At 34.9% G+C, this 13,615-nt stretch overlaps 3 non-coding genes across 3 annotated transcripts; all 3 read right to left on the bottom strand.

The window, feature by feature from the left end:
- Positions 1-9,404: 9,404 nt before the first annotated feature.
- Positions 9,405-9,486, bottom strand: Trnas-uga (transfer RNA serine (anticodon UGA)). The gene has a single exon. It is a non-coding gene; the product is annotated as a tRNA-Ser (tRNA).
- A 333-nt stretch (positions 9,487-9,819) lies between these two features.
- Positions 9,820-9,901, bottom strand: Trnas-uga (transfer RNA serine (anticodon UGA)). Its single transcript has one exon. It is a non-coding gene; the product is annotated as a tRNA-Ser (tRNA).
- A 1,642-nt stretch (positions 9,902-11,543) lies between these two features.
- On the bottom strand, positions 11,544-11,625 carry Trnas-uga (transfer RNA serine (anticodon UGA)). The gene has a single exon. It is a non-coding gene; the product is annotated as a tRNA-Ser (tRNA).
- Positions 11,626-13,615: the final 1,990 nt, after the last annotated feature.

Here is a 13,615-nt window from a genome sequence, read left to right as displayed (position 1 = left end):
TTTATTTTGTTTAGATTGTTTTTGTATTACATTTTTCAAGCAGTAGTCTGGCCAGTGCGAGGAGTGTAGGCTAAATCCTTCATTATTCTAGTAAATTAGAGAGGTACTCCTGCAGTGGAGACCAAATGACGATGGTGATGATGATGATGAAGACAAATAGTGCAGGTCTCAGCTACTATTAAATGGTGTGATTTTCATAATAGATAGCTAAACTATTTTTTTATCCCTAACAGCAATTAATTGTTTGTTTGCCTAAATTCCAAAAGCAATTGAAAGAAATAGATTCTGGTTTATTTCTAAGCTCAATGCTACTGTCAATGTAATAAAAAGATAGCATAGAAAAGGCAAATCTCCAACAAAAATGATCAGCGTTTTCTATGACGAATCTAATCATCGTAAAATACGTTCCAATCTATGAATAAATTAATTTACTTCATATCATATGATTATCAAGCTTTCACACGAAATTAGGTGCGTAATTTAACACTTCATTCGCTTTCCCAGCAGCATCAAACCGAATGAAAAGCCACGAGCGCGCAATACTCGCGAATGCAGTCACTGACCAGTTTATCTTGACCTTCTTTACCCCTCTTCAGACCTTTAAATTCAGATACCCGAAGGGAGCATGATGTGGATGCGGGAGCTCTGGCTAAACTGGTCGGTGACCAGCTCAAGCTGACCTTCCCTGCCCCGCTGGCTTAGTGCCAATTGAGTGGTAGATGAGGAAACAGGGTGACAGCTATAGGTCTGTGTAAAGTGGTTGTAGAAGTAGGCAGTTGGGTCTGCATTAGTGCGGTCGTGGCGTGACGGGCATTGACCGCGCTATAAAACTATTGCTCCATTATATCAGGGTTACCAGATTTGTTGGGATCTGCAAGATTTTGAAAAGGATTTTATTTAAAATTATGATACATTTGTTATAGGATTTCGTTAAAAAGGAAAGGAATTTGTTGGGAAAGTAATATCAAGGGAAACTTAAAAGACAAGTAAATGGGGAAATTATGACATGGATTATTTATAAATGACATCTTTATCCATAATAATTTGAGTTACTACTATAAAAGCCATTCAAATAACCTTAAATTAGAAACAGTAATAAAAGTGGTAAACTAACCTGTAACCTAGGCTAGAAATTTAGAATTTTTGTAGTTTTATCCATGGAAAAGCTTTAATGCTTTTACAATAACAGTTTTTACATTCCCCGTATATTATTCCACAAAAATAAAATCTATTGTCTTGAAAAACAAAAGAGTCAGAGAAGTCGCACAATTATTTAAATCGAGATAAACACGGGTCTTAACTCTTAACGCAATTAATTGGATTAATGGAACGCGAAAGTTTAAAATGTAATACCTAATTATCTCTGTTCCAAAGCACAATCGATTCATCATCAAATCTGTGACAGCCCTGATTACTAGGGTTACCGCAATGATGATTCCCGATGATTCGTCAACGTCAGTCTAATGCGAGTCTCACATGTCAAGATGGACGTAATTTGGACCTTTGTAATCTCTTATTTCGTAATTGAATATGGCTGCTGTAATCGTTTTGGTAAAAAATGGCCAGTATTTATGTTTATGGTGCGGTACTTAAGCCTTTGAGGGCATAGACAATAATTACTGTTAGAAAAGTAGACCATTGCGTCTTTTCAGACAAAAGAGTTCCAATGCTCGAGTTCCGTGCTCGTCAAGTCTGTGTTTTAAAAAAAAGTTATACTCTTTTATTAACTTATTTTCTTTGGCTTTAATCTAAATTATCCGTTTAAAATGTCTGGCTAATCGAGAACAGTGAAACGATATTATTGGGAAACCAACAGTAAGGCTGAGTTGCACCATCTTACTTTAACTTTAACAAATATTAAAAATCTGTCAAACTCCATTCAAAAAACACCGGTTATCGTTAAAGTTACCGTTAAAGTTAGGTGGTGCAACTCAGCGTAAGTGATTGGTTTATGTTTCGGAAAATGGTTAAATTTCAACTGAAAGAGATACATTAATTTGATTATAGAAATGTAATTATTTAATTTTAAAAGAATTTATTTTAGTTGTAAAATAAAGCTACACAAACACGCAATACAACACACATCAAATTAATGCTACGTAAATAAATAAAGAAAGAAAATTATGAACGTTGTTGTCTTTATTCATTCTTATAAAAATATGAAGTTATTTAAGAAACACGAATGTAGCAAAATTTCTTATTTAGCTGACTTGTTTTTAGATTCATTTCTAAATGATTAATTTATGTAAAATGCTGTTTTTCTCGAAATAAATAATTTATAGAATAAAATGATTAACCGATGCTACTTCACATCAACAGAATAATTGCATAAATCAAAAACAATTAGTAATTCCAATTACGAGTATAATGTGCCTGATAAAATTTGAAATATTACCTAGTTGATTGCTGAATTCTACTAAATAAAAGTGATAGTTTGTGAAAATGATAGATGGATATTTATTACCTACGCTCTTACGCTGAGTTTTATTAAAACTTTACAGAAATATTGTCAGTATTTGTTACAAAACTTCTCCGAAACGGCTTGACCGATTCTTATGAAATGTGCATATATTCGAAAATAAGACGTATTGTCCATACCCCTAGGTGTAAATCAACGTTTTGCTGGATCAGCTAGAGGTATATTATTTATTAAAAATAACATTAAGGTGTATGAAAAAATAAGTATATTAAAAAGAAAAGGAGATTGAACATTTCGTGAAATTATAAGAAACTAATTCTTATAGTAAACATATAAAATCATGTATTATGTAAATCACAACTAAAACCCAAGAAGACGTCGCTATAAAAAAAACCTACGCGTCAAAAAAAGCTTGGTCCTGTTTTCAGTGAACAAAAGCCTTCACTTGATCCCCTAATAAAGTTGCAGACGGATTTACCAGCAAAGAAAAACAAAAACTCCCCTCCCCTTTTGTGCTGAGCCATCCGGTAGCTGATACGAATAATGGGGGTCTCATTTTCCGAGCATTCTGCAGTTTGGGTAGCGATTTTTTTTATAAAACTCTCTTTGAGGTTGTATAATCGTTTTTATAACGAGTTCGGAAGTTTTGAGTTGGCTGCTAAGTCTGCGGATATGATTAAAAGTATGTTAGGGTTGATAAAAGACTGATTTCTGATAAGGATTTAAACTAGAATTTTAAAAAAAATCAAGAATACTTGATTATTATTTATATGATGGTAGAAGATTAACTATACAGTTCTTCTTCTAACGTGAGTATCAATATAATTTATCTTACGGCCCTGGTGTTAGACTCTAAGAACGGCCATGCATGTGATGCCATGACTCAGTCTGATTCTTGATTTGTCCTCCGAAGTTCATCATCATCAGTTCAGAATCATATTTCTTCTCAGATCAGGATATTATGAGCCTCGTCGCTTAAATATACCTACTTTGAACAGTTGTATAAATTGATTGTTAATGACCTGGAAGTCGAACCCCTGGTCGTTGAGATGACAGCGCGAAAATCGTCGGCATCCACTAATTATGACCCTTATGTACCACTATATTGACAAAGTTCTCCGTCTTCGTACGCGATATTGGAAATTTGGCATCTACCATCGGCTGAATGACATTAGGCGTCGTCTGGCTTTGATATTCAATTTTCAACTGTATTACCTTGATAATCAGTTCAAAATTGATTACTAGAAAATTATTTGACAGACGATTTCTACTCTCGACAAATGCATTTGAATTACCCCACTGGATCGACAGTCTTAATTATTACCACCACATCACGAAGGAGGAGGTAATCATAGCAGGATTATGGGAAACATAAACAAATAATATTGTATACAGGAAGCATAATTTGCAAAAGTGTAGTGACTAGCTGCTAGATGATAGGAATAGAAATACAGTGACAGAAATAGAAATACCATGTAGATTATCGTCTGACTCGATAGATCAATCGCAATCAAGAGACCGGTTTTTGAATAAAAAAGTGCACGCAAAAAGTTGATGGCATTTCCCCAAGAACCAGCCCTAAACATAGTCAGTCAACAAAATCTGTGCAGTGATTTGTCCGCGGGTGAACGACCGGCTCTAACGGTGCGCGCGCGCCGTCGCCATTACGCTAATGAGCGAAACGCGGCAAAAACCGCCGAAATACGACGCGAGCGTCACGTGATGATACCATTTGGGATTTCTTATTTAATCTCAAGTTCTCAACTGCACATAAAATTATTATTTCATATAGGTAGGTACATAAATCTGGTTTCTTACGAGTAATTACCACAAAATAGCACATAAAATTTTTATCTCAGTCATATCCGAATCTGGTATAATTTTCGCAACATTTATCATTCAGCTGTATTTTTTATTTCCATGCAGTCCATGCCAAAAGAATAAATGAAGTTATTTTTTTCATTTAACTGTTTTAATTTACTTAACATTCATGACTACTTGGCTACTCAAATGAATTTTAATGTACAATTTAATAAACACTGCTGCTCAACTCAAACTGTCACCAAATACAAAAATAAAAGGAAATTGGAATTTTTTAAAACAGTATTTATTTAAATTCATCCCTATTTGAAAGATACCTAATATGAAGGTTGAATTGCTTAACCTTAAAATTATTATGATATTTTATTTCGATAACTAAAATAATACACCAATTTCATTAGTGTTAATTAAAATAATTACTATTATAAAACAAAGCCAATTGTTCGATTGGCATAGTACGGGCATACCTATCACGTTTATGTTTTATTTATTTATTTACTTTAATTATAATGGTAACAATGCCAATTAAAATAATATATAAAGCACAATCGGATAATATAAACACAGACAAATAAATGAATTTAGTTAACCTACCGATTTCAGGTAAGATTCTTTTTTAAATTAGATTTTTACGTCAGTGTTGATTTTGTAATTAATTAGATTTGAATGAGATTCTTTTCTATTTTAATTGAACCTTTTTCACTTTAATAGGGTAACTTCATAAAGATGACCGTTAATCTTTAAATTAGCTAGGATCAATAAACTGCTTTCTCCTATTAAAACTCAAAAGTCCACGGGAAAATAAATGACAAAACCTGAAAAATATGAAGAAAATAGTAAAAATTAAAGAGCTTTTCCCAGTAAAATAATTTTAAAATTAATAAAATCAACCTTTCTGAACCTTCTCAGTTCCTTAGTGGGTACCTACCTAATGATGAATAAACCTTCATGTACCTATAGCATTAGATTAGGTACTTGCTACAAATGCACCAAAAAAAAGAGAACTTATTTTATTCTTATGAATCTGTTTGTCTGGATTTCAACTTCAACAATGCCGTCGTCCAATCATCGATGCTGGAAACTTTCAGCACGGTAATATTCCCGTGCTTTCAGAATGGGTTACCAGTAAAATATATAATTGCTAGCAACAATAATTGACTTTATTTTTGTTTTGGTATTGTTCAATTTTACATTCAACCACTTATTTTTTAATAAAAAATGGATTAAAATGTTTGCTCAACTAAATAAAACTTTAATAAAAATCCTTAAAAAAATATCTTGCCTTTACGCGTATCTGTATTGATTTTCGTATAAAAGTAAAACCCCGTATAATATTTTGCTTCGCGTGTCGATCTCGTTACCAGGCTTAATAACATAATATCAACTTTTTAGGACTAGCCACGCGAGTTTATATTTTATACAGTATACAGGCGTTCTCACGCAAACTTATCCATCTTGTATTCGCTTCCACAACTAATAACTAAACTATTCTGCAATTAGGATAATACCGATAGTGATGGGCCAAATCGATGTTGAAAACTGCACATAAAATTATTTCGAGTCGACTAGAGTCGGTTTATTATTATTGATACATACGCAGAATCGAGCGCTATTCGAACTCATGCAATAGGTACTCGAGTTCAAATGTTTGGTGTTCGAATTATTTTCGAAGTCTTGACTCGAAAAAAGACTAAGGCAGTATGGAAATTCGAGTACAGATCTCCGAGTCCGTAACGAATATAAATTAGTACCGAGTATCGAAAATGAGTAAACTTCAAACAGCTTACACAAACTCGTATAAACTACACAAAATATAATCTAAGAACCAGAAATAAGATCAAGCGAGTACAAAATCGATTCTTCCTGACTCAAAAATGCGAATACCAGAATTGAGTCCGGCGTACTCGAAAAAAAAAAAGAGAATCGTAGGCGAGTCCAAAGCAAGGATTGAGTCTGACTCGAGTCAAGCCGAACTCGGCACATCGCTAATGCCGCAGCAATTAGCGTAATGAGTGATCTTGGCAGTTATAGTCCGGCGTATTCGAATCAGAATAAATTAATATTTGATTAGCCTAGCCCAAAGCAGGGATCGAGTCTGACTCGAGTCAAGCCGTACTCGGCACATCGCTAGAGTCATTCGGGTCAAGAGCACGCACTTTTTTTTTGATGGCCTCCCAGACCTATAAAGAATTGTATAATTGGCATGTTATGATATTAAATCTGTAGAATATTTAATAAATTTTCATTATTTAAGAAAAATTTCCATCAAGATTAATTAGTTTTAGCCCTACATAGGCTTAACTGAAAACTTTTCCAATGCGTACTCTTGACCCGATGTGTGGGTAAAATTACGCAAGTCTTAGGGTAAAGTTACGCACGCGGGGTAAACGTACGCATTCAGATTTCTAAGAGAATACAATTAAGATTGGCAATAATCAATATTTATTTAATCTTGTAAATAACATTTTAAGAACTTTAACATTAAAAAAAATAAGAACTCTTTGTATTATACAGGGTGGAATTTTGTAATGCCACCTGGAGGGAAAGTACTCTTAATATTGTAGATAGAAAATTTTACTCAAATAAAACTTTCCTTAATTTTTGAAAACAAAGAGAACTCCATTCAAAGATTTTTGAAAATTTACGAAAATTCACTATCATACCATACAATTTTTTGTAAATAATTAAAATAATTTAAGATTTCATGGGTTTCCTTTCATTTAATTTAAGCAAGTTTGTTAGAGAGATTTCATCCATAAACTTAACCCTAACGATCGATGCAATAAAAATACAGGGTGTAATTTTTAACAAATTTTAGTTGGTTCGATTCCTCTACATTACTAAGAGTACTTTCCCTCCAGGTGGCATTACAAAATTCCACCCTGTATCTATTATAATGTGAATCTTGTCTTAAATTATTTATATTGGCAATAGTCACACTTTGAGATCAAAATAATTGGCCTTCATTATTTGGTCATCTGAGATGAGATGAGGGTCCGCTGAGGGGCCTTCCTTATGTAATTTCTCGGCATTTTGGTGTAGGTATTCTGAAAGATTGAACAATTTTTGATATTTTTATTTCATTTGGGGTATAAGTACGCAACGGGGGTAAACGTACGCGTGCGTACTATTAATCTCGTACTCTTACCCCAATCGGCAAATATACCAAATAATCAGTCACAACACACACGTTAAATACTTTTTACGAATATGATAAACTTAGATCAAAACTACATTAAATGAACAATAGAAATATAGTATACTTACTGGCACAAAGCTATCCATTTACCTACAGCACACTTTTCCGTGGCATAAAAATTAAACGAAATAAGCGTGCTACAAGTATTCGGCGACGTGTCGCGACCAGTACTTAGATTGCGTCGGCGTGGCGCGTGGCTCCTAAACGGCGACAGTAGCGCCACTCTGTTTTACAAACACAGACCTCGGCCCCCCCACCCCTGTCGGAGATCGGACCACCGCGTACTTTTACCCACCGCGTGCTGTTACCCCGAATGACTCTAGTGCCGCAGCAATTAGCGTAATGAGTGATTTTGACGGTGCTCATATTCTGGCCTACTCGAATCAAAATAACTATTTAGTATTCGAGTAGGCAAGCCCAAAGCAGAGATCGAGTCTGACTCGAGTCAAGCCGAAGTCGGCACATCGCTAGTGCCGCAGCAATTAGCGTAATGAGTGATCTTGGCGGTGCTCATTACGCCGAATGCGCATGAGTCGTCGCTCTGTTTTGATTGTGCTGGCTAATGAGTGAAACGTGCGAGAACTGGGTTAGTAGGTTGGCAACGAGTTTTGGGTATGGTGAGACATTTCCCAAAAGTTCTAAACGAAAATTTAAAAAGGTGTAGTTAATTTAATTTTGCAGACGTATTAACGTCAAGGATTAGCTTGACTCTATATTACTTACCTCTTTTTTCTTAAGAGAATAAACTGAAAAGACTGTTAATTGTATAGTCATGGTTACACTTACCGGATTAGGAAAATCTTCAAGTTCAGGGACTAATCAATCCCCCGAATATATTATCATCATCAGCAGTCCCCTGCTGGATTTAGGTATCTCCCAATACGACCCTTTTTCCCCGTCTTGGGATTGTCGCATCCAGCTTGTAATAAATATCATTCTGCCTAGCTGAAGACCAGATAAAATATCTACAGAAATTGAGGGAGAGACCCATTGAAGTGCCTTATTTTCATTTCAGTCACAGGACGTCCACTGCTGGATCCACACTTTCCAGATTGGCCGGTTAGAAGCGGACTGCATCCAGCGCCTTTCTGCAACATTTACAGCTTAAACTTTGAAAGTTAAGAACTTTGTCAAAGTCAGAACTAGCTGACCCGACGAACTTCGAACTGCCTAGATTATCAGAAATAATGTAGGATTTATAGCGGTAAGGGTGAAAGATTTTTTTCCTCTATCATAATATTAGTGTAGGTATGTTGTCCTACAAAACCCCATTCAAAGGTCAGCCTACTCGCTAACCACGTATCACATACAAATAGACGCACACGTCGGATTTAACTTCATAATAAATGAACCGAACACCGCACTTTCTAATTGCACGGTTCAACAGAAGTGCTTTTTAGTTAGTACATGAAAGTCAATCGCTTGAGAAAGTGCGTAGAGTTCTTTAGGGCTCATGCACACGGTGATTTATTTATTTATGTGACCACTTATTTTATGTTTTCTTTTATATGATTCAGTAGGGTCGTGCTCGTGATGGAATAGAAGTAATTTATTTCAACACACGGTAATGAATTTTACATAGAATATATTTTGAGCATGAACATAAAGTAACAGTAGCAAGGTTTTAGTATTAATTATTAAAAAGGAAACCTTCAATGATCGAATCAAAACTCTACTGTGAAGTTACAAAAACTTAACCAGTTGAACTTATTCTTCTTTACGAAAATAATTTTAGTTGAAACTTATTACGAATCTTTTCATTCAAAAATTTTCATAGATACCCTAAGCAGGTAATTTAACCAAGATTTAGCAGCAGGTGTGAACTTCTCGTGTATAACCGCCCTAATAACTTGATAGTTCGACGACTTAATAGGCAAGTTATTATCCCGTTCGTGTTATTTATATCGATTTATTCGAAAGAGGCTTATAAATAACAAAATTGCAAAGAAAACAAAATAAAATTCTCGCTGAGGACAGGATTCGAACCTGCGCGGGTATAACCCATTGGATTTCAAGTCCAACTCCTTAACCACTCGGACACCTCAGCCACACACATTTTCGTGAAAAAAATAAACCTACGATTCACATTAATTGAGTTTTATTTACTCAGACTTACGTACAGTTAAAATTACTATTTCCTACAAAGAATCAAGTCGTTAATTAGTTTATTGAATGGAATAAAATTATCATTCTGAAGACGATGAATAATTACTCTTAAGATTTTGATTTTTATTGAATTTCGGACATTACTGTAAATTGCTATTGAAATTTTTAAATGACATCTAACATCATTAATGACTTAGCACTGTGTTTTTCGGGGTTTGAGTCAAGAAAAGAAGTTTCTATAAGTAGCATAGAAACCAAAAAAGTATAATTATCTCGCTGAGGACAGGATTCGAACCTGCGCGGGTATAACCCATTGGATTTCAAGTCCAACTCCTTAACCACTCGGACACCTCAGCTACACTCATTTGCGTGAAAAAAGTGTACAAAAATGAAATTATTTACTCAGATCGGTTTAATTTAGCACTCATTCATTGAAATATAATTTGCCGTTAATTGGCTTATTGAGTAGAAGAAAACTAACGACAAGATAATAATTATTAAATATTGGACAATGGACATGTTTATATCGTTATTTTAATAAATATTATGTTGTTGAATTTTAGAGAGATCGGGAGACTTAGTGTCGGCAGGCCACTCCCATCAGTTACCTGGTGAAGGTCGCGGGAAGCGCCTGGTTGTGGGCAACGCAGAGCAGAACGGCAGTTATGGAAATCCTTGATTAATAGAAGGGAACGAACAAACAAAAAAATTACACAATTAAGTTAGGTCAATAAACAAAACTTCTACTATAAATATAACGTTGTGTGTCAACCAGATAATAGGTAAATAAATAAAGGACTTTTATTTATTTATTTATTTATTTACACTTTTGCACATATAACTGTACAGTGGCGGACTTAATGCCAGGTGGCATTATCTGCCAGTCAACCACAGGTCGAGCAGAGAGACTAAGGCGGTGTAATAAATATGACGTTTAAATAATATACTTACATAGCATTAGATAAAATAAATAACATACGAATACATATTAATATCATAGACATACACCTAGATACATAAACATAATAATAATATTGGCGTACACATAACACCTGTCAGAGAAAAGAGAGAGAAAAAAAAAAGAAAAAAAAGTTTTAGTCTTTGAAAAAGTTGCGCAGAGCCTTTTTGAATGTAAAGGACATTGGGAACTTTAATATGAGAAAATGCCCCACGGCGGACAAAGATGAAACGTATTTTATTTCAAAGCTTTATACTTGTAGGTATATTCACTTAAAGCGCTATGTTGTGATATATGGGAATTCTGAGATATGACGAGTCTAAGTTGAAAATATATTTGTCTAAAATGATTTGATATTTTTATATGTTATGCTGTTTGGCATTGCAGAGTAACCAATAAAAGTAAATAAAATAATATAAATAAATAAAAAATATAAATAAAATAATATAAATAAATAAAATATTATAAATACTTAAATTAAAATTAGACAACATCTCATATATTACTCCAACCCAAAATAAGTAGCTAAGGCATTTGTGTTATGGAAATCGGGAACGACGAACCACAACACACCCAAACCAGAGACAATGTGAAAAGATCGTTTTCTATATTGTCCCGGCCGGGAATCGAACCCGGGACCTCAGGATTGGCCCGGCACACCTTGAAAACCGGTGTGTGCGCCTCTCCGCCACCGAGGTCGTCAAAAATGTTACCTAAATGTAAAATAAAATAAAATATTAAAACTTCATTTTCACAATATTCCCATATAAGAGAGAAAAAAAAAACGCACGGAAATTCATTGGATATTAGTATGTATCATCTGTGATAGGTTTCGTTTGTGTCCGCTACTTTTCGAAAAGTGGGGCAAAAAGTTCCCAATGTCATTTGGAGGATGCTTTTCCACGTTTCAGTTTCAACTCGCAAATATTTCACGCTTTTCAAAAATCAAAAAACAGTGTTTTTTATACTATTAATGGGATTCTATCTACTATGTAGTTTAAGGACAGTTCGTGTTGTGAAATTAAAAAAATATATTATCTCGCTGAGGACAGGATTCGAACCTGCGCGGGTATAACCCATTGGATTTCAAGTCCAACTCCTTAACCACTCGGACACCTCAGCCATGTTCTTTAGTGCTGAAAATTATACCGCAGTGAAACCAGCAATGCAATTAATAATGTTTATTAGCCTATTCATGAATGCTGTAATAATTATAGCACGCTGAACAAACAGTATGAAGACACAATGGTAATAATCAGTATTTTGTTTTAGTTCACTGTTAAGGCAACGGATTATTGAGCAACCTAGTTCTATTAAGTTCATAGCAGACTTGTCAACTCACAAATGGATCAACACCGTATCGCCTTCCGCGAGATGTCATCGCGTTTCGCGCGCTGTCAAACGCGAGGCGAGGCGTCTACGTTACGGTGCGGATACGTAAGTGTGCGTTGCAGTATGGAGTTTGATACAAAGAATACTGACCGCCTCGAGTTGATACGGTTACGATCCCTTTCCGGGTTGAAATGTGCGACGACCTTTATTCTCCCCCATCGGATAGGAATGACTCCGTGGTCTCAGTTAATCTCATCAACTCCCCCACGAAGGAGGGATGTGGGTCCTCTTCCCGTCGGCTCCCACATAAGGGGAGATGTTGGCCCCATTCCCGTCGGCTCTTCCATAAGAGGGGGTATCTTGTAGGTCCTGGACTCCTGGTCCCGTGGGTTCCCCATAAGTGGTTTTTATAGGTCCTATCCTGTAAATATCCCGGGTTTTAGATGGTTTGAGTATTCTATTTTGGAACAAATACGAACATATTCGTGCAGACGATTTGAGTACAGAATAGTTACGGACAGTGGCGGATTTACAAATTTGCCGCTAGTAGGCCATTCAATTTTTGCCGCCCCTACCTACTGACTTTTGAAATTCAATACGTTAGTTTAATCCCGTTATTAGTATGATTGTGAACTTAATGATATTTCTGTCAGTTACTAGATTAACCCCTATTTTTGCAACCCGCTATGTACTGAAGAGTTTAATGTTGACCTAAAAACAGCAGCATGTACTAATCATAAGGTGGGGAAAGGCATGACTTAAAAATACCCACACTACCTATTATGAACACAGACAAAATACTTAATGTGTGGTCAGGAAGCATTGTTTTTGTTAAATATATTTTATATGCACTTAACAATTTAAAAACAATACAAACAATTTCTATTAAAGTTACTAAATTTATATTGAAATTAATATTAATAATAGTTTATTTATTTTTATTTATTTTCTCTCCACAACAATCAGATAACAGAAGATAATTAGCTAAGAAATACCTTAAGGTAAACAGAAAGACCAAGGCTTGGTAATAAAACAATATACCTACACGAAGTTGTGGAGAGATGGTGCTCGTGCTAGGCTCCGAAGATCCTGTGCTACGAGTTTTTTATTTTATTTTTATTGAAACGCTATTGGAATATTTTAAAATTCATGATCACATAAGTACCTAAGTATATGTATATTACAGTGCGTTTATTAATCGTTTATTTATACAGGGTGTTTGGCGGAAGGTTAGACAAACTTCGTGGGTGTATAGGTAAAGTCATTTTTAACCGACTTCAAAAAAGGAGGAGGTTATATGTATGTTCGGCTGTATGTATGTTTTTTTTTCTATGTATGTTCACCGATTACTCCGTCAATTGTGGACCGATTTTCAAAATTCTTTTTTTGTTCGATAGGGTACACTTTTGAGGTGGTCCCATTGTCACCATGTCAGGATCTGATGATGGGATCCTAGGGAAATCGAGGGCAACCCTCAAATTTTATAGGCACGTATATCGTTTTTCATATTTATTCTAAAGATATTCAAGTATATGCATCTAGTATTCATTATCTACTGTTGATGAGGTGATGATGGAAGGTAAAACTCCGTAACGCTTAGGAGTTGGAGAATAATTCTTTAAATATTTTAGGTACGTATGTACAGTCACGGAATGAAAAGGTTCGTCAGTTTTCAAATTGATTCCTTCAACGAATTGCGAGCACATATTACCTTTTGAAACTATGTTACAGAATAATCTCGAGTTAGAGAAAATAATCTTTAACTGTTCGTCAGTAAAGT

The sequence above is a fragment of the Ostrinia nubilalis genome, chromosome 5, assembly GCF_963855985.1.
Source record: "Ostrinia nubilalis chromosome 5, ilOstNubi1.1, whole genome shotgun sequence".
Taxonomy (NCBI): domain Eukaryota; kingdom Metazoa; phylum Arthropoda; class Insecta; order Lepidoptera; family Crambidae; genus Ostrinia; species Ostrinia nubilalis.
The sequence above is the reverse complement of the archived record's forward strand: the minus strand, read 5'-3'. Positions and strand labels throughout refer to the sequence as shown.